The sequence below is a fragment of the Monodelphis domestica genome, chromosome 4, assembly GCF_027887165.1.
Source record: "Monodelphis domestica isolate mMonDom1 chromosome 4, mMonDom1.pri, whole genome shotgun sequence".
In the NCBI taxonomy this organism is placed as follows: domain Eukaryota; kingdom Metazoa; phylum Chordata; class Mammalia; order Didelphimorphia; family Didelphidae; genus Monodelphis; species Monodelphis domestica.
Genome location: NC_077230.1, coordinates 384,448,822 through 384,471,302, shown reverse-complemented (window position 1 = coordinate 384,471,302; position 22,481 = coordinate 384,448,822). Strand labels below are relative to the sequence as shown.

The 22,481-nt window shown below is 41.4% G+C and overlaps 1 protein-coding gene across 9 annotated transcripts in view; it reads right to left on the bottom strand.

Moving 5' to 3' along the window:
- LUZP1 (leucine zipper protein 1) overlaps positions 1–22,481 on the bottom strand; it is a 107,555-nt gene that overhangs the window by 17,031 nt on the left and 68,043 nt on the right. The window contains exon 3 of one of the 9 annotated variants that reach the window (XM_056795601.1): positions 5,402–5,541. The exons of the other annotated variants lie outside the window; for them this stretch is intronic. The gene's annotated coding sequence lies outside the window, so the exon portion shown is untranslated. The remainder of the gene's footprint in view (positions 1–5,401; positions 5,542–22,481) is intronic. 9 annotated transcript variants of the gene reach the window in all.

The window sequence follows — 22,481 nt, the reverse complement described above, 5'->3', positions numbered from 1 at the left end:
CATTTCCAGCCCTGCCATTTTAAGGTCCTAAAAGTCCAAATTCTGTAGTTCCTTCCAGCTCTAACATGGGACAGTTATTAAGGTCAAGTCAAGTAGTGGGAAGGGGAAGGGGAAGGGGAAGGGAAAGGGGAAGGAAAGGGAAACAGAATACCCAGTCTCTGCTCAAGGGCAGTGCAGTCTAATGGGGAAAGTAACATGCAAACTCATACAAATAAGATAATGGATAAATTGGAGTTGTCTCAGAGGGAAGGCTATTTATTATATTAATATTATTTATGAAGTTATTAACTTGGACTTGAAGGTAGGAAGTCAGGGGGAAGGAGTGTTACTTTCCTGAAGGAAGTTAAGGATGCTGCCAAGAAGTAGGCAAAAGGCAACAGTCTTTGCAAAGGCATGGCAGCAAGAGATGAGATGCCAAGAGAACTAGTAAGAGGGTTTGATGGAAACCTTGTATGAAGGGCTAGTCTTAGGGAAGAAAGCTGGAAAGGCCAGTGGGAGCCAGAAATGGAAAGCCCTAAAAGTCTAGCTGGGAGGGTCAACTGAGATAAGACATTGGAAAATGCTCCCTAAATGTTGGCTTGTCTCCTCAGGGTACTCGAGCAACTCCACAAAGGCTCTACCAGGAGAATAAAAGTTCCGGTAGGTCCTATATCCAGCTGCAGAAATTTCTGGAAACAAGCCCATCAATGGACTATATATGAGTACCTGTCACCACACAGATCCTTGAAGACATTCAATTAAAAAAAAAACAACTCTGGATCATTTTTTCACGTCTCAAAGCATGTTCCTATCTCTTACGACATGATTTTCATAACAGCTCTATGAAGGAAGGCATTGTTGTTCCCATTCTATAGATGGAGAAGCTAAGATCACAAAGCCAGACATCCTAAGAGTCAATTCCTTGTCCTGGTTCTCACCCAGGAACCCCAAACCCTATATTGCAGCCCCTTCCTGTCGCACTCTGCTGGACCTCTTCTGGGGATGGTTTCTTTTAGACATTGGCTGCAACTCTAGAGAGGCAGAGGCGGAGACAGCTGTCACAGACAGTATGTATTCCAAAACTCTGCTGGATCCCAGGCACCCAGGGCTTAAGGCAGGAAGTTTGTGGGCAGAGGAAGGCAATTCCTCTAGCCCAGCAGGAACAGATGCTAGAGCTCCTCTTTGGCCTTGGCTGTTGGGCAAAGGGGAGGGACCTGGAGCCTCTCACAGAAGTCTGACCATTCCATATCCATGGCCAAGCAGAAACCAGCACAAGCTTCCTAAACTTGGACAACCAAAATCTGGGAGGGCATAGACTGGCCTTATGTTAACCTGACCTAGCAACTCTTGGTGCCCTCCCATGCTCCTTTGGTCTGGCCAGGTGAAAAAGATTTTTCCCCCCTTTGAAAGAGTCTCAGTTCTTGGTCAGGTAGCTTACCAGTAGATCTCAAACTTGTCTTTCAAATTGTATGCATAGCCAACAAATCATCTTACTAGATCTCAGATTCCTAATCTATGAATAAAGAGAGAGAATATCTCTAAGTTCTGTTCTAAGATTCTGCCCTCTTCTGAAATCTGGGTTCTAAGCTCCCTCCCAGCTCTGATATTCTATGTTCTAAGAGACTATTCTGGCACTTTCTGTTTTAAGTGCCTTCCTAGCTCTGACAGTCTCTGTTCTAAGGTCTCTCCCAGCTCTGACATCCTCTGTTCTAAAGTCTCTCCCAGCTCTGACATTCTCTGTTCTAAGGTCTCTCCCAGCTCTGACATTCTCTGTTCTAAGCTCTCTCTCAGCTCTGACATTCTCTGTTCTAAGGACTCTCCCAGCTCTGACAGTCTCTGTTCTAAGGTCCCTCCCAGCTCTGACATTCTGTGTTCTAAGGTCTCTCCCAGCTCTGACATTCTCTGTTCTAAGGTCTCTCCTAGCTCTGACATTCTCTGTTCTAAGGTCTCTCCCAGCTCTGACATTCCCTGTTCTAAGCTCTCTCCCAGCTCTGACATTCTCTATTCTAAGGGTCCTCCCAGCTCTGAGTGTGCTCTAAGGGACCTTCCAGTCCTGTTATTGAATGGTCTAAAGGTCCTCTCAGCTCTCATATTCCAAGTGCCAAGGATCTTTCTATTCCTAATATTCTGTGTTCAAAGCCCCTCTCATACAACTTTTTCCATGGCTTTGTACCAGCTGCCTCCCAATGTGGAATATACTCTCTCCTTGCCCCAACCTCTCTGGAACCTCTGGCTTCCCAAGACTCATAAGTATCTCCTACTGCATAAAACTTTTCCTGATCCACCCAGCTCCTAGCATCCTCTTTCCCCAAACTACCCTTCATTTTGTATACTTAAATTGCACATGTAGTCTCCAAATGTAAACCCAGGGAAGAGATGGTGCTGCTCTGTCTTTGTATCTCCAAGATTTAGTAGGTGTCTGACACAAGATTCAAAGACAAAGCAAGAGCATCCCTTTCCCCAGAGCTTTCGTCCTAGTAAGGAGGCGCGCATTTGTTCAAAAATTAATTTGATTTGCAGGAAGCCAAAAGACACTGCAGTGGCAAACTTGGGCAAAATGTATTGCTCTTCATTCTCTGTCCCACCAGTAGAAAGAATCCTAAATTCAGTCAGAGAAGCAGAGTTCTCTGCTTTTGAAGGTGACCTTGGACAAGTCTCTGGGCCTTCTTCATCTGTAAAGAATAAAGCCCCTGGGTCACCTCGTCTGTCCAAGAAGGGGACTGATCTCCAAAGTCACTTCCAGGTCTAAATCAATTAGTATGCATTTTTCCTAATTGCCCATCATATGCCAGTTGGGAAACTGGATAAAAGAATGAAACCACCCTTGAAGTCAAGGAGCTCCTGGTCTACCATATCCATGCTTTATGGAGGATATCCAGGGTTAACACACAATTAATACAAGTTAGGTAAATACAGAGCAGTTAAAGAAGTTATGAAGGAGGCAGCTGGCAGGGAAGGGTCAGGAAAGGATGCCTGTGGCAGCAGACTTGGGTTATGTCTCCCCTTAAAGGAGGGGAGCACTTTAGGATTGAGAAATTGGCCTCTATGAATCCGGTACCTAGAAGTCTCTTCGATGGGCATGGGGGGGGGGGTAGCCAACTGGGTGGCTGCCTGGGTGGCTCAGTGGACTGAGAGCCAGACCTAGAGATGGGAGGTCCTAGGTTCAAATCTGACCTCAGACACTTCCTAGCTGGGTGACCCTGGGCAAGTCACAACCCCCATTGCCTAGCCCTTATCACTCTTCTGCCTTGGAAAAATATTCAGTATTGATTCCAAGGTGGAAGGTCAGGGTTTTTATTTAAAAAAAAGAGAGAGATGGGCATCAGGCACCAAGCCCCATGCCCCATGGCCAAAGCCCTGCACTGTGCCCTTGTGGCCACCAGATGGCGCAGAGGTTCCTAGAGAAAAGCTGGAACCCACTCAGCTGAGGCTGCATATCTGCGCCTCTCTCCCCACAGGGCTGGAAGTGTGGCCAAAGCCTCAAGTCCAGTTCCAGCAGCTGCTGTAATGGGTGGGGGTGTGGGAAGGGTGTGTCTGTGAGAAGCCACTTTCTCCTTAAATGAACTTTAGCTTAGGGGAAATGGTGATTGACCCTGCCTAAGGCAGAATGAGAGCCTCTCCAGGCATGCCCCCAGCCAAGAGTCTGGGTGGTGTGCACACTGAGAAGGCTGGGTGAGCTCACTTAGCTCTGGCTAGGCTGCTCTAGGTTCAAATCTGGCCTCAGACACTTCCCAGCTGGGTGACCCTGGGCAAGTCACTTCACCCCCATGGCCTAGCCCTGACTGCTCTTCTGCCATAGAGCCAATCCCAGTATTGATTCTAAGATGCAAGGTAAGGGGAGAGACAGAGAGAAGGAAAGAAGGAGGGGGGGGGGGGGACTGGCCACATTTAAGAGTCTACAGGGGACAAAGCAATGGGCTGGGTGCTAAAACAGTCCCCAATGTCACAACATTGTTCTGATGGCTGTGGAGGAAAGGAGGCACCCAGTGAGCTCCATCCAGCTTCCCATCCTTTGGGGGAACCCCGAGATGAACATCAGCCAGATCCACATCAGCTCAAACAATCTTGCAGCTGGACTGCCTCACTCAGTGCCAGCCTAAACGCCCTCACTTCTTCCTCTGCCACACACACGACCCTCATTCTTCCCTGGGGAAAACTGAGGCCAAAAAGCACAGGGCAGGGGAGGGGAGGGAGGGGGATATAGATGACAATGATGATGAGAGCTAACATCAATATACTCCTTACTTAACATGTGCCAGACACGGTGCGAGAGCCTTTACAATTATTATCTCACTTGATCTTCACAGCCACCCTGGGAGGTAGGTACTAGTATTATGCACATTTTACAAAGAAGGAAACTGAGGTAAACCTATGGGGGGGTATTTATATTTTCTTTTCCCATTTATGTGTAATAACAATTTTCCAAAATTTCAAGATCCAAATTGTCTCCCTTTCCTAGAGCTTTTAAACAATTTGATTTGGGCAATGTATGTGAACGTGCAAAACCTATTTCTATATTAGATATTGGAGGTAATGTTAAGTGACCTGCCCAAGATCACAGGACTAGTAAATGGAAGAACAGGTTGCTAAATACTGGATTCTGAGAGTTAACCCTACTGTCCCACAGGCACTTGGATTAGGACATGGGTCCCTAACCTGGGAGACGGTCTCCATGAACTTGTTTTTAGAACGTTTAACAACTATTGCAATAGTACTGATTTCTACTGTAATCCTATGCGTTTTATTTTATGCATTTAAAAACAGAGTCCCCAGACTTCAACAGATTGCCAAAGGTGTCTATGACAACACAAAAAACTGTCAAGAACCCCATATGGTCACTAAGGTCCCTTCCATCTCTAATATTCTCTGGTACCACAAATATTAGGCTACAGTGACCATTTTGGGGGTGTCACTAAAAAGGAAAAGAAGTAACCCAAGAATGGGAGTCCATGGTACTGGGAGGATCATGGCAAACAAGCTGTGATAGAGCACTTAATTTGAAGTTGAGAGTTTGAGTCCTGCTTCTGACACTTATTACCTGGGTAACCAAGGTCAAGTCAAGTCCCCTATCCTCTCAAAGCTTCAGTTTCTTTTTAATACCATTTACACTACTTCTCTCACAGGATGATTGAGAAGAAAACCCTTTTATCCACTTTCTAGTGCAGCATTATGAGACCAGAGCTGTTCATGTGTTACATGAGCCTTCACCCCCAATTATCATCAGATGGGGGAGACAAACTTCTTTCCCCAGTGGCCACCTTGAGTCATTGCCCAGGTACCCAAAATCTCCATCTATACACTTAAGCCAACACTTTAACAACAACACCAAAAAAAAAAAGTTAATAAAAAGATCTAGAAAAGCCTTGAGGGTCTCCCATTTGGGGATTCCCCCTCTTCCCAAGTTCTTACCCCCAGTTCTTACCAGGTGGTTTGGCCCAATTAGTGTACATTAGGCTGCACCTTCTTCCTGTGGTTGATGCCTAGGAATGTCTAGAATAGAATAAACTCTAGACTGTGCCCTTTTCCCCAGCAGATCTCCCATGATTCACGTCCTGTTTCCAGCTATGAGACAAAGGAAAAGAGGGAGGTTCCTTCTTGGTTCTCTTCTTAGCAGCATCCTCCTGATTTTTCCTAGTCGGAGGCTCTATGTTTTTGGCTGCCTTCTCATCCTAAAATTTATCACCAGCTTGCTCTGAGCTGACCTCCTACCCTTATTATGGGCTTGTCTCATTGGGTCTGTGAGGTTTACAAAATGTGTCATTCTTTTCACCCTGAATTCATGGGTGAAAATTGTGGAGAGGCATAATTTAGCTCCATAAGGGAAAATCTCCTTCCTAACAAAGGAAAACCATAGCCAAAATTACCTCCAAGGTCATTTCCAACTAAGAACCTGTGAGCTTCTACTTCTATGTCTATCCCAAGACAATGAGTATTTGGCTAAAAAAGGATCACAGGGACCTTGGATGGGAAATGAAGTCTAGTATAATCCTGGTGCCCAGTGCTCAAATCCTGGACACTATTCTGAACAGGAGTTACATAGCAAAACTTCCAATTACAGGGGGCTCACTATTACTGGTGAGCATATTATTTAAGATAAAAATTGGGTCAGATCATCTGACAAAAGATATTCCTTTTGCAAACCCTCACTAAAAGTCAATTTTATTTTCTTGAAATCTGGGTCATTCCACAAAATCTGGGACATACAGTCTCAGAGTCACTACCTCCTGAGACAGCCCATCCATTTCATTGCTGGACAGCTCTAATTATTGTCAAGTTTTTCAAGCAGATGAGACAAAACCCACTTCTCTCATTTGCAGGCAAGTGAACTAGTCTGTTATCTCTAGCTTAGGAGGTAGTAAGTCTAATCCTTTCACATGACTATCCTTCAAAAAAAATAGAAGATTCCCATTCTTGTCACTGATAAATCCTAGAAATACTGTCTCAAATGCCATCTAGCTATGACCCTGAGCAAGTCATTTAACCTGTTTGCCTTAGTTTCCTCACCTATAAAATGGAAATTATAACAGCAGGACTTACCTATCAGGGTTGTTGAGAAGATCAAATGAGATAATAACTGTAAAGCACTTAACACAATAACTGACACAGAGTAAATGCTATATAAATGTAAGCTATGACTATAAAACAAATACACATTCTGGACACATTATAGTTTGCCAACATCATTCCAAAACTGTAGCCCCAACAGGTAAGGTCTGGCTAGAATGAAATGGAATTAGAAATCATCCTCTATTTATATTAATGAAGATTCACATCGACATTAATTTTTTTGGTTACTGCAACACAAGTTTTACTGACTTACTGTCAACCAAAACCTTAGGTGCCCCATAGATACCCAAATATTTATAGCATTTTATAGTAGCCAAAGACTAGAAACAAAATAAGTATCCTTCAATTAAAAAGGGGCTGAGCCCTTTACAGTCTGTGAACAGAGTGTGCTAGAAGTAATATGCTAAAAAAACACAAAAAAGATGCGAATAGACTAATGCAGAGTAAGGAAACCAGAAGGAGGAGAGTAATATTCAGAACAAAATGACTGCACATATAAGTGAAGACAGAACCAGAGAACTCAAATCAAATCAAGCAAAGATCAATGTTGGACCAATACTATGTATGTTTCCAGCCTCAGGGGAGATGGACTCCAGGCATGGGGAAAGACTATGGTGATTACTACGGATACTATTTTGGAAGGCTCTCTTTCAATCATTCAGTCAATAAGCTACACACTAGGAATACAAATACAAGGGAATTTGTATAGAAGGTAATCGGTGGGCCTCAAACCCAGAGGAATGGGCAGATTGGATGTAATTTGTTCCAGGGGCCATGAATGTGACTGAAGCAAGTTCTGTGGAGCATTTAGCTTGGTTTAGACATGGAAGATTCCGAAGTTATCCAGGTCATTGCCTATTACCCTAGACTTTTGTCTGGACTTTGATGAAACTCTGGAAGAGAGAGTGAGGCTGATGACTTTCTAAAACTTTGCCTCAATTAAATCCAATTTGTGGGCAAGGCAATACATCACCACATGAAATCATTGGTCCTCTTCAAAGGACTAATAACAAGGAATAAAAATACAAATAGAAAACAATACAGATAGCCCCGACCTCAAGGAGCTTACATTCTAAAAGAGGAAGATAATACATAAAAGAAAATCAAAGGGGGGAGAGGACATAGCTAGGTGGATAGAGAGCTAACTCTGGAAATGGGAGGTCCTGGGTTCAAATCTGATCTTAGACACTTAGCTATGTGACCCTGGGCAAGTCACAACCCCCAATGCCTAACCCTTACCATTGTTCTGCTTTAGAACAAATACATAGTATTGATTCTAAGACAGAAGGTAAAGGTAATTTAAAAAAGAGAGAGACTGAGAGGCGGAGTCAAGATGGCGGCCTAGAAGGAGCAGAAGCTCAGACCTCTGAATACCCTTCCTAACCGATCACAAACTGAATGCTCCTAGAGGACTGAAAAACAAACTTAACAACAAGAGAGAACCAAAGAACCCTCTTGCTGGACTTAATTCAAAATGTACACACCCCACCCCAAAAAAGCCGGAATCCAAGAACACTCGGGTTTAAGGGGAAGACAGAAGGAAGGTCCCAGGACCCATCCCCCCTCCCACCCAGAGCACTGAGACTCCAGCAGCAGCGGGAACTTCTGGGCGGGCAAAGGTGCTGGTCTGGAGGGCATACCTTGCAAGCAGGGCTGTGCCAAGTTCAGAGCATCCAACACAGATGGCAGGGAAGGAGCTAGAGAGGGAGCATAGACCTGGCAGCCTGGCCAGAGCTGAGAAGATTCTCCATATTTGCTCCAACCTTCCAAGAAGTTTTGGACTCAGAGCACACCCAGCCCAACTAAGCTGAACTTAATCCCATCAAAAGTTTCCAGAACTTAGGGAAGCCCAGATTCCACACCCATCCTCATTGACTACTGGACTTTAATCCAATCAAAAGCCTCCAGAGGACAGGGAAGCTCAAACGCCAACAAACCTCCACCAGAGATTACACCAAGAGATCTCCTGTTAAAGCTCCAAGAGGGGAGACTGACAGAAACCGCCACAACCAAAAAAATGAGAGGAGCAAGAGCACAGACAAATACCAGGAGTAAAGAAGGGGTGAATTTGAACAAGACAACAGAAAAAGAAGAAAGAAACTACAATAGACAGCTTCTACTCAGCAAATGGAACAGAGGGGGAGAGATCAGCAAATGATAAATCAGAAATCCCAGCGAACTGGATACAGGCTGTGGAAGAACTCAAAACACAATTAAGAGAGGCTGAAGACAATTGGGAAAAGAACTTAAAAATTAAGATAAGTCATCTGGAAACAGAGGCACTTGAACTAAAACGAGAAAATAGTGTCTTGAAAGCCAAAATCAACCAGATGGAAAATGAGGCAAAGGAGATGAAAGATGAGGTAAAGAGGATGAAAGACGACCTTCAAAGAAAATCAGACCAAAAGGAAAAGGATGACCGAAAAGCCAGGGATGAAATCCAGTCTTTAAGAATCAGAATACAACAACTGGAATTAAGTGACCTCACAAGACAGCAGGACACTATAAAACAAAATGAAAAGAATGAAAAAATTGAGGAAAATATGAAGCACTCATTCACAAAACAGACGATTTAGAAAATCGTTCGAGAAGAGACAATTTAAGAATCATTGGTCTACCAGAAGACCATGATAAAAGAAAAAGCCTGGACATAATACTACAGGAAATGATTCAGGAAAACGGCCCCAATATCCTAGAACAAGAGGGGAAAGTGGAGATTGAAAGAATCCACAGATCACCTCCTGTATTTAATCCCCAACTGACAACACCCAGGAATGTTATAGCCAAATTAAAAAACCATCAGACCAAAGAAAAGATATTACAAGCTGCCAAGAAGAAGCCATTCAGATACCATGGAAACACAGTGAGGATAACGCAGGATCTGGCTGCATCCACACTGAAGGACCAAAAGGCATGGAATATAATATTCTGAAAAGCAAGGGAACTAGGTCTACAACCAAGAATCAAATACCCATCAAAACTGACTATATTCTTACAGGGGAATGTATGGTCATTCAATACAATAGAAGAATTCCAAGCATTCATAAAGAAAAGACCAGACCTGACAGAAAATTTGATGTCCAAGCACAGAACTCAAAGGAATCATCAAAAGGTAATTAAAAAAGAGGGGGAAAAGAAAAATAAAACAAAACAACAACAAAAAAATTTTTTAAGAAACTCAGTAAGTTAAAATTATATGTATCCTTATAAGAAAAGAGGTCATTGGTAACTCGTAAAAACTGTTGCTATCACCTGGGAAGATAGAAGAATTAGAGGGAACAGTGACAAACTGTATAGGATGAAAGGACAAGACATAAATAGGTATATAGATATATGCATGCATAAATATATATACATGTGTGTATGTACATGTGTGTATATATATATATATATACACACAACCAGAACTAAAAAAAAAAAAAGAGGTTAATACTAAAAGAAATGGAAAAAGAAACAAATGGGGGTAAATTTATATGTCACAAAGAAGCTCATGGCAGAAGGGGGGAGAACATTGATACACTGGAAGGGTAAAGAGGTTGGAGATAGGAAATACTCAAATCTTACATGCTTTGAAACTGACCCAAAGAGGGAAGAACAATCCAATCCATTGGGGCAGAGAATAGATTCGCGCCCTATAGGGGAGTAGAAGGGTAAAAAATGGACTACTGGGGAGGGAAGCAGAACAAGGGGGGGGGGGCAATTTTAAAAAGACTACGGGAGAAAACAAGGGGGGGAATAAGAAGGGAGGTGGGGTAGAAAGGGAAGTAAAATAAGGGTGGGAACTAGGGGGACTGATTATAAACAAACATTGGTGTAGAAGGAAATAGTGAAAGAAAAAAGGCCAGGGCCAGGAGTAGAAATCAAAATGCTGGGAAATACACAGCTAGTAATCATAACTCTGAATGTGAATGGAATGAACTCACCCATAAAATGCAAGCGAATAGCAGAATGGATTAGAATCTAAAACCCTACCATATGCTGTCTGCAAGAAACACACATGAGGAAGGTAGACACGCATAGGGTGAAAGTAAGAGGATGGAGCCAAATCTATTCGGAATCAACTGATAAAAAGGCAGGAGTCGCAATCATGATATCTGACAAAGCCAAAGTAAGAATAAATCTAGCTAAAAGAGATAGGGAAGGTAATTGCATCCTGATAAAAGGCAGTATAGACAATAAGGAAATATCTGTACTCAATATGTATGCACCAAATGGCATAGCATCCAAATTTCTAAAGGAGAAACTAGAGGAGCTCAAGGATGAAATAGATAGAAAAACAATTCTAGTGGGAGATCTGAATCTTCCTTTATCCGAACTAGATAAATCAAACCAAAAAATAAATAAGAAAGAGGTGAGAGAAGCGAATGAAATCTTAGAAAACTTAGAGTTAGTAGGCATGTGGAGAAAAATAAATGGGGACAAAAAGGAATACACCTTTTCAGCAGCTCATGGTACATTCACAAAAACTGACCATGTATTAGGGCACAAAAACATTGCAAACAAGTGCAAAAGGGGAGAAATAATAAATGCAACCTTCTCCCACCACAATGCAATGAAAATAATAATTAGTAAGGGTACATGGAGAGATAAATAAAAAATTAATTGGAAATTAAACAATATGATTCTCCAAAACCAGCTAGTTAAAGAACAAATCGTAGAAACAATTAATAACTTCATTGAATAAAATGACAATGGTGAGACATCCTTTCAAAACCTATGGAATGCAGCCAAAGCAGTACTCAGGGGGAAATTTATATCCTTGAGTTCATATATAAACAAATTAAGAAGGGCAGAGGTCAATGAATTGGGTATGCAAATTAAAAAACTAGAAAGTGAACAAATTAAAAATCCTCGGATGAAGACTAAATTAGAGATCCTAAAAATCAAAGGAGAAATCAATAAAATTGAAAGTCAAAGAACTATTGATTTATAAATAAGACTAGAAGCTGGTACTTTGAAAAAAAAACAAATAAAATAGACAAAGTACTAGTCAGTCTAATTTAAAAAGGAAAGAAAAAAACCAAATTGACAGTATCCAAGATGAAAAGGGAGACCTCACCTCTAATGAAGAGGAAATTAAGGCAATCATTAAAAACTACTATGCTCAATTATATGGCAAAAAATATGGCAATCTAGGTGATATGGATGAATACTTACAAAAATATAAATTGCCTCAACTAAAAGAGGAAGAAATAAATTACCTAAACAACCCCTTATCAGAAAAAGAAATTGAACAAGCCATCAAAGAACTCCCTAAGAAAAAATCCCCAGATCCAGATAGATTCAGGAATGAATTCTATCAAACAGTCATAGAACAACTAATCCCAATATTATACAAACTATTTGACAGAATAATCCAAGAAGGGGTTCAACCAAATTCTTTTTACAACACAAACATGGTACTGATCCCAAAGCCAGGCAGGTTAAAAACAGAGAAAGAAAACTACAGGCCAATCTCCCTAATGAATATAGATGCAAAAATCTTAAATAGGATACTAGCAAAAAGACTCCAGTAAGTCATCACAAGGGTTATCCACTATGATCAGGTAGGATTCATACCAGGAATGCAAGGATGGTTCAATATTAGGAAAACCATCCACATAATTGACCATATTAACAAGCAAACCGACAAAAATCAAATTATTATCTAGGACAAAAAGACTTGTACAAAAATATTCATAGCTGTGCTCTTTGTGGTGGCCAAAAATTGGAAAACGAGGGGATGCCCATCAATTGGGGAATGGCTGAACAAATGGTGGTATATGTTGGTGATGGAATATTATTGTGCAAAAAGGAATAATAAAGTGGAGGAATTCCATGGAGACTGGAACGACCTCCAGGAAGTGATGCAGAGCGAGAGGAGCAGAACCAGGAGAACATTGTACACAGAGACAAACACACTGTAGTATAATCGAACGTAATGGACTTCTCCATTAGTGGCGTTGTAATGTCCCTGAACAATCTGCAGGGATCTAGGAGAAAAAACACTATCCATAAGCAGAAGACAAACTGTGTGAGTAGAAACACCAAGGAAAAGCAACTGCCTGACTACAGCGGTTGAGGGGACATGACAGAGGAGAGACGAATACTCTAATGCAAATATTAACAACGTGGCAATGGGTTCAAATCAAGAACACATGTGATACCCAGTTCAGCTATGGGGGGTGGAGGGGAGGAAAAGAAAATGATCTTTGTCTTAAATGAATAATGCATGGAAACCAAAACTATTAATAAGCAATGAATAATGTATGAAAATGACCAAATAAAATAATGTTTAAAAACTAAAAAAATAAAATAAAAAAATAAGAGTGAGAGAGTGAGAGAGAGTGAGAGAGAGTGAGAGAGAGAGAGAGAGAGAGAGAGAGAGAGAGAGAGAGAGAGAGAGAGAGAGAGAGAGAGAGAGAGGCCAAAGGGGTGAGAGGTGGGGATATCCCGGACAGAGGTATGCTGTTGTTGGAGGCCACCATACTATAAGGGATATAGGAGATTGCCAGCAAGTGCCTGTAGTGTTTTAAAATATGCATTAATTAGTGTTTTAAAATTTAAACAAAGCCTCATGGAATTATTCACATGAATTGCTTTTATCTAGTTCTCCCCATCTTGTCTCTAGAGAGTTGATTTTTTTTTTTAATCTAAAGATAGGATTTTAATTTTGCCTCTATCAAATGTCACATTATTACCTCCCAATCTTGTTGATTCTTGACAACTCTAGAAATCTCTTCAGTTTCATTTCCTCTTCAAATTTAAAGCTTTCTAGCTTCAACTAAGTCTTAATAGTGTTGAATAGGATAGTGATAGTAAGGAGGGGCAGGTTTAAACCTAAAGTCAGGAAGTTTGATGTTCTAAGTTTAAATCCAGCCTTAGACACTTACTAGCTATGTGACCCTGGCAAGTCATTTCACCCTGTTGGCCTCAGTTTCTTCATTTGTCAAATAAGTTGGAGAAAGAAATGACAAACCATTCCAGTGCCTTTGCTGAGAAAACCCCAAATGGTATCATGAAGAGTCAGACATGACTGAAACAACTGAACAGCTCTCTAAGGAGTGACACCAGAGGTGGCTTCTTTAGATTGACCCATCATGTCTCCATCTGTGGGGCTTTTTGTCAAATACCTGGCCAAAATCTAAGAGATACCTTGTCTAAGACATTCCCTTGGTCTATCAGCCTTATAGGTAGCCTCAATACAATTCAGTAAATCATTATTTAGTGCCTACAAAGTATATGACCCTGAATTAGAAGCTGGGAATACAAAGTTTTTCAAATGAACAGTCTCTGCTATTGAGGAATTTACAAACTAATGTTCTAACAAGACTTGTTGTTTATGAACCCATCTAGACTCATAGGGATCAAATCTTACTTCTCTCTAAGTGTTCATAAATCACCTATTTTATAATCCAGTCTGGAATTTTGCTGGGGATTTGTCTCAGCCCATACAGCTACATATTGGAAACTCCCAAATATGCCACCATGGACCACAATACTCCACAAGAGGGAAAGGAAAAAAAGGAAGAGTCAGAACTGCTGCTTTCAGGAAGTTCCCTACTCTTCCTCATCATAGTCCCCTAGAGTTTATCTCTGGTTCTGATTCAAGGACCTCAAATGTAATCCTGGCTCTTAGGAAGCAGAATAAATGGCTGAGGGGAGGGAGTAGACAAGAGGCTTATTCATGCTATGGTTCTCTTCTGCACAACCATTTCTAAGACACACTCCAGCTCCTTGGAGGAACCTGCCTCCCCAAAGACAGTTCATTAGATCCTTTCTCTAGTTTCTTCCAAGAATTTTCCAGGGATTGATCAATCAATCAACAAACATATTTATTAAGTACCTACTATGTGCAAGGCACAGCTGTTTGGGCTCTGCTAATGGATGTAGAATCAAAATTGCAGACTAACAGACTCAAGACTGGAAGGGGCCTCAGAACACAAAACATTAAAGAGTTACAAGGGATTTTAGAAATCATGATAAAATTATAGGATCTACAGCTAAAAGGGGAACTGGCTATCTGGTCCAGTCCTCTCCTAAGAGAGAAGGATAAGACTGGTGGCACAGAGCTATTAAGTAGCAGAGCCAGGTCTCAAATGCAGTTCTTCTGACTCCAGGTGCAAGGAACCTCTTCACTTCATACCAATGCCTCCCAATATGCCAGACGCTGACAATAACAATGCCGACCAGCTTGAACAATGGCAGTCCCATTTTTTCTCTTTATCTTGTTTCCTTGGCTGTGCCCAACCATTACTCAGAAAGGACTCTTCTAAGTAACACTGTTCTCCCATAGGAGGTTGGTCAGAAGGACTAGTTATGACTTGTTAAATGTATTTAAAAATCTAATCAAAACAAAACAAAACCTCCACAAACTAATGTGCTCAGTGCTGGCTCAACAGAAAGGCACTCAAGCAGCCAGAGAGAAAGAGAAGTATGAGAAGCCACCTTCATTGTACCGGTTTGTCCAGGTCTCATCATGCTTTGCACATTTACCATCTAGGTCATGTAATTTCCCTGCAGCTCTGCATAGAAGATTTTTCTGCCTGCTCCCAGCAGCTACTTTGGGCAAACTTAATTGTTATTTCCAAGGATGACTGACTCTTGACCTTGAAAGAACCATGAAAGATAGGGGAGAGAGGCTGGGAAAGAGAGAGATGAGCCACAATGAGCAAAGAAGGCATCCCACTTTTGGGATTGGTTGGACTGGTCCAAATTGCAAATACAGAGAAAACTCAGAAGGGGCCTAAGGGAACAATCCCCCAAAGAGTGAATAAAAGCAAGGTATAATAATCCAGACAGAACTCCTAACAATAGAAGAGGCTAGCTAGGCACCAAGAAGACATCAGGGTAAATAGCAGTCATAGAATCATAGATTTCAAACTGGAAAAGTCCTTGGAAATGATCAGGTTCAAGCCCCTCAGACTAAAGGAATGTGAAGCACCAAAAGGTTAAATGACTTACCCAGGATCATGCAACTAGTAAGAAGTTGAAGGAGGTGTGATTTAAACTCAGATTGTCTTGACTCCAAGTTCATTATAACAAAGCAGAAGGTGTTTGGCTTTACTGAGCAAAAAGATCACAGGTTTGTAACCTGGAAGGGATCTATCTTGGAGAACCTCTAATTTAATACCCTCATTTTATGGATGAAGAAACTGAAGCCCAGAGAGAAGCATTGTGACCAGTGGGGAAAAGCAATGGGTTTGGAATCAGAGGACCTGTGTTTAAATCTTGATTCTGCAATTTACTAGCTATAAAACCTTGAGCAAGAGCACCTCTCTGGTCTTTAATTTCTTTACCTGTAAAATTGAAAGAAACAGACAATATTTCCTTGAAGCTCCCTTCTAGCTGTAACCTACAATACTATGTTACTATTAAGTGGCCATGGTAGCAAAAGGATTTATGACAAACCGTCCATTCAAAATAACAGATCTCAAATATGAACCACGATCTTCCAAATCTTGCGCTTTTCCATGCTGCCTTTCCAAAGATCATAGAATTAAGAGTGGGAAGAGCTCTCTCCAATATCATCTTAAGGACTGTCCGTACAACTCCTTCATTTTACAAATTTTACAAAAAAGCCTAAATTAAATGACTCGCCTAAAATCACATCATCATCATCATCATCATCATCATCATCATCATCATCATCATCATCATCATCATCATCATCATCATCATCATAGCTTACATTCCTAAAACACCTACTATTTGCCAGACACTGTGCTAGGTACTTTACAAATGTTAGCTCATTCAATCCTCACAACAACCCTGCAAAGAAGGTGCTCTTATTATCTTCATTTTACAGTTGAGGAAACTGAGGCAAACACGTAACTTACCCAGGGTCACACAGCGAGTAAGTGTCTGAAGCCTGATTTGGATTGAGGTCTTTCTGACTCCAGGTATTCTGTACCAGCACCTGGGGCTACAGATTAACACTCCTGTAACTCTATCTTCAAAACTACCTGGGTCCATGCTAGCACTCTGTGTTTAAAAAAACCCTTGGTTCAGAACTCACTGTTTTACAAAAACTGGGGGAAAAAAAGTGCTGGGGAAACTGGAAAAACTAGGCATTGACCAGCATATCTTATACCATATACCAAGATACAGTTAAAATGGGTATATGATTTGGACATAAAGCATGCTATCATAAACAAATTAGGAGAGCATGAAAATGTTTACCTGCAAGATCTACGGATAAGTGAATTTATGACTAAACAAGATACAGAGAGCATTACAAGATATATAAAATGGATAATTCTTATTATAATCACTAATGATTAGAGAAATGCAAATTAAAAATCAATTCCATGGTACCATTTCATATTTATCAGACTGGCTAATATGACAGAAAAGAAAAATGAAAAATGTTGGAGGGGATGTAGAAAACCAAGGACACTGATGCCCTGTTGGTAGAATTGTGAACTGGCCCAACCATTCTATAAAACAATTTGGAACTACACCCAAAGGTCTGTAAAATTCTTTGACTGTTTTTGTTGTGTCCAAATACTCTGACCGTATTTGGGTTTGGGTTTTTTTTTTTTTTGTTTGGCAAAGATACTAAAGTATTATCTGACTGCCCAAGCAATATCACTACTCTGTACCACAAGAAAACTGACAAGTAAAAATAAAGGAAAAGGTCCTGTATATACAAATATTTAAAGCACCTCTTTTTGTGATAGCAAAGAATTGAAACTGAGGTGATGCCTATCAACTGAGGAATGGCTAAACAAGTTGTGAGGGTTGTGGTGATTGTGATGGAATACCATTGTGCTATTAAAAAAAAAAATAAGGAACAAGTTGGTTTCAGAAAAACCTGGGAAAACTTATTTTAATTCATACAAAGTGAAGTGAGTAGAACCAGGAGAATACAGTACACAATAACAGCAATATTTTAAGGATGATCAACTGTGAATGAGTTGGCTATTCTGATCAATAAAGATCTGAGACAATTCTTAAGGATTCATGATGAAAAATGCTATCTACTTCTAGAAAAAAACTGATAAAGTCTGAATACAGATTGATGCATATTTTTAACTTGTTTTTTCTTGTTGTTTTGATCTGTGCTCTTGCCTCTCTCTCTCTCTCTCTCTCTCTCTCTCTCTCTCTCTCTCTCTCTCTCTCTCTCTCTCTCTCTCTCTCTCTCTCTCTCTCTCTCTCTCTCTCATCTAAGCAATGAGAGATAAGTCACTTACCAGGGTTACACAAGGAACTATGAGCTATCTGAGGCCAGACTTGAACCTGTGTTTTCTTTTGCAAGATAGCTAATATGGAAATGTTTTGCATGACTTCACAAGTATCATCCATGTCAAATTGCATGCCTTCCCAAGGAAAAGGGAGGGAAGAGAGGGATAGAATTTGGAACTCTTTTTTAAAGTGAATGTTAAAATTTTATTACATGTAAATTTAAAATATTTAACAAAATAAATAAAATATATTGGGGAAAAAATAAAACTAAAGAATATTTTTTTTTACTTTTAAAAACCATTGTTGTCCTAAGGAAGATCCAAATATATCCCACTTTTTGCATGAGGAAAATGAATCTAATTTTTCTCTCATCCTTCCCTCATAGAATTGTGAAGATCAGGTCGGAAGATGTACATCAAATATCGTAAAAATGATAGAATACAAATATAAGGCCACAGCCACATAATTAGTATGCCAGAGCTATAAGGGAGAGTATGAGTCATCGACTTTAATTTGCATTTTAAGGAGGGGGAAACTGAGACCCAGAGAAGCAAGTCACTTAATTTATATAGTGACAGAGCTGGGAGGCTTCCAGCACTTCTGCCTCTGAAGTGAGAAACTATAAAGTATAAGAGAGGGCACTAGAGGCTTAAATTTAAATCCCAGCTAAGACATTTAACCAGCTATGGAACCAGGAGTAACACACTCCACACCTCCCTTAGTTCACTATCTGCACACAGAGGTATTGGGATGGTAGTGCTTTGTAAACCAGGAAGCCTTTTTAAATGTAGGTTGTAACCAGAAGTTAAGAGCCTCTGGGCTCGAAGAGATCCCCAAACTCTAAACAATCAACTGGAGGAGCAAGTCTTTGCTTGTGTCCAAGCCTTGCCATTGACTTTGTCACGAAAGGGGCTGAGACCACTCTAGGTCAGAGGAGCCAGCACTACGCCTTGAAAAATCCTTCCACTATGATCCAGGAGAATCTTTGCTATTATTCAGAAGAGACCCATTGGACTCTAAGTCCAACCAAATGGACCAAGCAGGAAGGTAAGCCCCCAAGTAGGAGTGGCTGGAGGCAGTAGGGTACCTACCTAGAAATAGCCATAAATATCACTTGTAGGTGAAGTTAGCAGGATGGAGAAAGGGACCCAACTAGACAGGTGACACCAGTTTCCAAAGCCACAGAGGAAGCTCCAGCAATAAGGAAACGCCCCAATCTCACAAATGCTCCAAGCCCCTCAGGCTACCCTTCTGGGACTTTACTCTTTTAAGGCTCCAAAGGAGAAACTTTAACCTGGTTTCTGTAGGTGATAAATGTCTGGAGTGAAAGGGAAACACCATCTGATTTCCCCCAACCAGCACCCCTCAGGCTGGGCCCCAAAGACTGCATTATAATGAAAGATAAAGGGTTTTGGTTAAATTGACAGGATGAAGCAAAAGCCCTAGGCCTGGAGCCCTAACCAATAATAGCTGATGTTTATATAGCGTTTTATGGTCTACAAAGTGCTTTACATGTTATTAAATTTGCTGCTCATAATGATCCTGTGAGGCGAGCAGAGCAATTATAATCATTCCAACTTTACAGGTAAGAGTTTACCTCTGGGTCCCACATAATGCTGATAAGCTAGAGATGGGTTCAAAGGAAAGAAGAAAGGGCAACTACAAAGAGAAGGGACTTGAGATCATGGCATATGTTTGGTTGAAGGAATTAAAGACATTTAGCCTGGAGAAGAAAAGACTTTGAATTTGTTAACAGTCATCAGTAATCTGAAGGGCTTTCTTGTGGAAAAAGAATTAGAAGCTAATTGACTTGGCCTTTAGTCTCTTTGGCTGGTTTATCATCCCTCCTGCCCTTTAACCAGGTGTTCCCCAGCTTTCTGTCCCCTTCTCATGAGATAGTCAATGGTATCTATCACACACAAATCATCAAGAATCCCTGTCTTAAACTCAACTCATCTTCTCTTCCCCCTCAAAAAAAATCTGACCCTGTTGTTTTAGTCACTTTCAGTTGTGTATCCATTTAGGGTTTGTTGGCAAAGATACTAGAGAGGTTTGCCATTTCCTTTTCTAGCTCATTTGACAGATGAGGAAACTGAGGCAAACAGGATTAAGTGACTTGCCCAAGGTCACACAGATGGTAAGTATCTGAGACCAGATTTGAACACTCATTCTTGACTCCATGTCTAATACTCTATCCAATATGCCAATTGCTTCCATCTTCCAGACTTTCCCCTACGTCTCTTGTGAGTACTCCTATCCTCCCACAGTCTCAGGCTCATATCTCAGGCATTACTTTTGTCTCTTCTGTTTCACCCCCATATAGTCAACCAGTTGCCAATTCTTGCTGTTTCTGTATTCACAACCTCTTTCTGGTCCAACCCTCTCCCCACTCACACAGCTTCCACCCTGGTTCAGACCTTCATCACCTCTTGCCTAGACTAGAACCACAATCTCCTAATTAGACTCTAACTCAAGTCTCTCAACACTCCAGTCCACCCTACGCACCACTGCCAAAGTAATTTTCCTTAACCACAGACCTGACCATATGACTCCTGAACACAACCAATTCCAGTGGCTTCCTGTCGCCTCTGGGATAAAATAGGTAGCTTCTCTGTTCTGCTTTTCGAGCCCTCCACAGCTCTGAGCCCAGATGATCTTTCCAAGCTTGTTGGATATCTTGCTATCAGGGATCCCACCAAACTGCTCTTCTGTCTTCTCAGCTCCTCACTCACAATGCTCCCTTCTCTTGTCTCTGGGCTTTCAAAGACTCTGGCCATCCCCACCTTTGCCTCCCAGAATCTCCCAACCCCTGGGAGGATCTTCCAATTCTAGACTTCCATGAATTGGTGATATTACACATCTCACTAAGAGCTGGCATGGGCAAGAGTCAGAGGACCTGAGAGGGAATCCCAACTCTGTTCTTTACAACCTACCTGTTTGGGCAAGTCTCTTCTACTCTTTTGGTATCAGTTTCCTCATCCTTAAAACGAGTGGCTCAGTGGAGAGAGCCAGGCTTAAGAGACAGAAGGTCCTGGGTTCAAATCTTGTCTTAAGACATTTCCTAGCTGGGCAAGCTACTTAACCCCAATTGCTTAGCCCTTATGGCTCTCTTCTATGCTGGAACTAATACTTTCTATCGATTCTAAGACAGAAGGCATGGGTAGATTGGTTTGCTTGTTTAATAAATAAATAAATAAAAATAAAATGAGGGACTGAACTAGATGGGGGTCATGACCTCCAACTCTAAATCCTATAATAGTACTTGTTTTACCCATCTCATTGGGATACTGGGAAAAGCAAATACATGTACATGGGTCAGTTTCAATTCCTGGTGTGTTGTCTCTCTCCATAGCAATGGGTTCATCTGGTTTTTCAGAAAGGTGTATCCATCCAGGACCCAGCCAGTGCCATCCCCCATCCCCATCTCCCCAAAGAGCTGGCATGCTGCTCAGCCCAGGACTAAGCCTGGCCTAGGGGTCTTTTTCCTTCAAAACAGGAAAGGATATGCTGCCAAAAGAGCAAACAAACAGGAAATACAGACAACCCTGTTTGTTTTGAAGCTCTTGGCTCTCTTTCTGAACTTGTAAGGGGGAGCCACATGGAGCCATCAAAACCTCCAGGTTCTCTATGAGCTGCAAGTCATTCTACCCTACTAGACAGTACTTGCCGTCAGATGTATTAATTAATGAGTCTCAATGCTCCCAGTTACCCACCTCCCAATATTCCAGCACCACCAGAACCTTGCCTTAAAAGAGACTTGAATTGAGTTTGTGCTCAATTTTACCTGCCTCTTGTCTCCCTGGAGCTCACTCTGATCCTGCAAAGGAAAGAATGTCCTTCCATGCCCTCTGACTCCCCTCTCTGTCATGAAGAGTTTGGGTTTCTTCTTTTTCTCCCCTAGCCCTGCCAGCACACCATCTCATCTCACTCTCTTCTCAGGTAGCTTTTCCAGTTTCTTCAGTAACCAACATCATACCATATGATACTTTCAATCTAGGAAAGATCACATAGGGCACTGGGGATCCAAGAGCAAAGAACAAAATGAGCTCTGCTCACAAAAAGCTTATAATCTAATAGGGGAGACAAGTACGTATGTAAATAAATATAGAGCACAGATATAAATTTAATAGATAAAAAGATATACAGCACAGCTAAAAACAAGGTCACTTGGAGGGAAGAGTACTTGCAGAAGGAGTCAAGCAAAGGTTTATGCAGAGAAGATGGAGATTGAGCTTCATCTAAAAAGAAGAGAGACACTAGAGGTAGAAGGAAGGAGGGAGCACATTCCACACATGGGGGATGGTCAGTGTAAAACCTAGACAGGAGAAGGGAGCATGATGTGGAGCTAAGAAGAGAGAAAAGTAGAAATCAGCTGGGCTCAGGCTATGGAGGGCTTGAAGAGCTGAAGAGAAGAGCTCATGTGTTTTATCCTAGAGGCAATAGGAAGCCACTGGAATTGGTTGTGTTCAGGAATCATATGGTCAGGTCTGTGGTTAAGAAAAATTACTTTGGCAGTGGTGTGTAGGGTGGACTGAAGTGTTGAGAGACTTGAGTTAGAGAATCTAATTAGGAGATTGTGGTTCTAGTCTAGGCAAGAGGTGATGAAGGTCTGAACCAGGGTGGAAGCTGTGTGAGTGGGGAGAAGAGGTTGGACAAGAAAGAGGTTGTGAAAACAGAAACAGCGAGATTTGGCAACCAGCTGGATATCTGAGATAGGAAAGAAGATGCAAGAATAATTACAAGACATTACTAGCCTCAAACACTGGAAA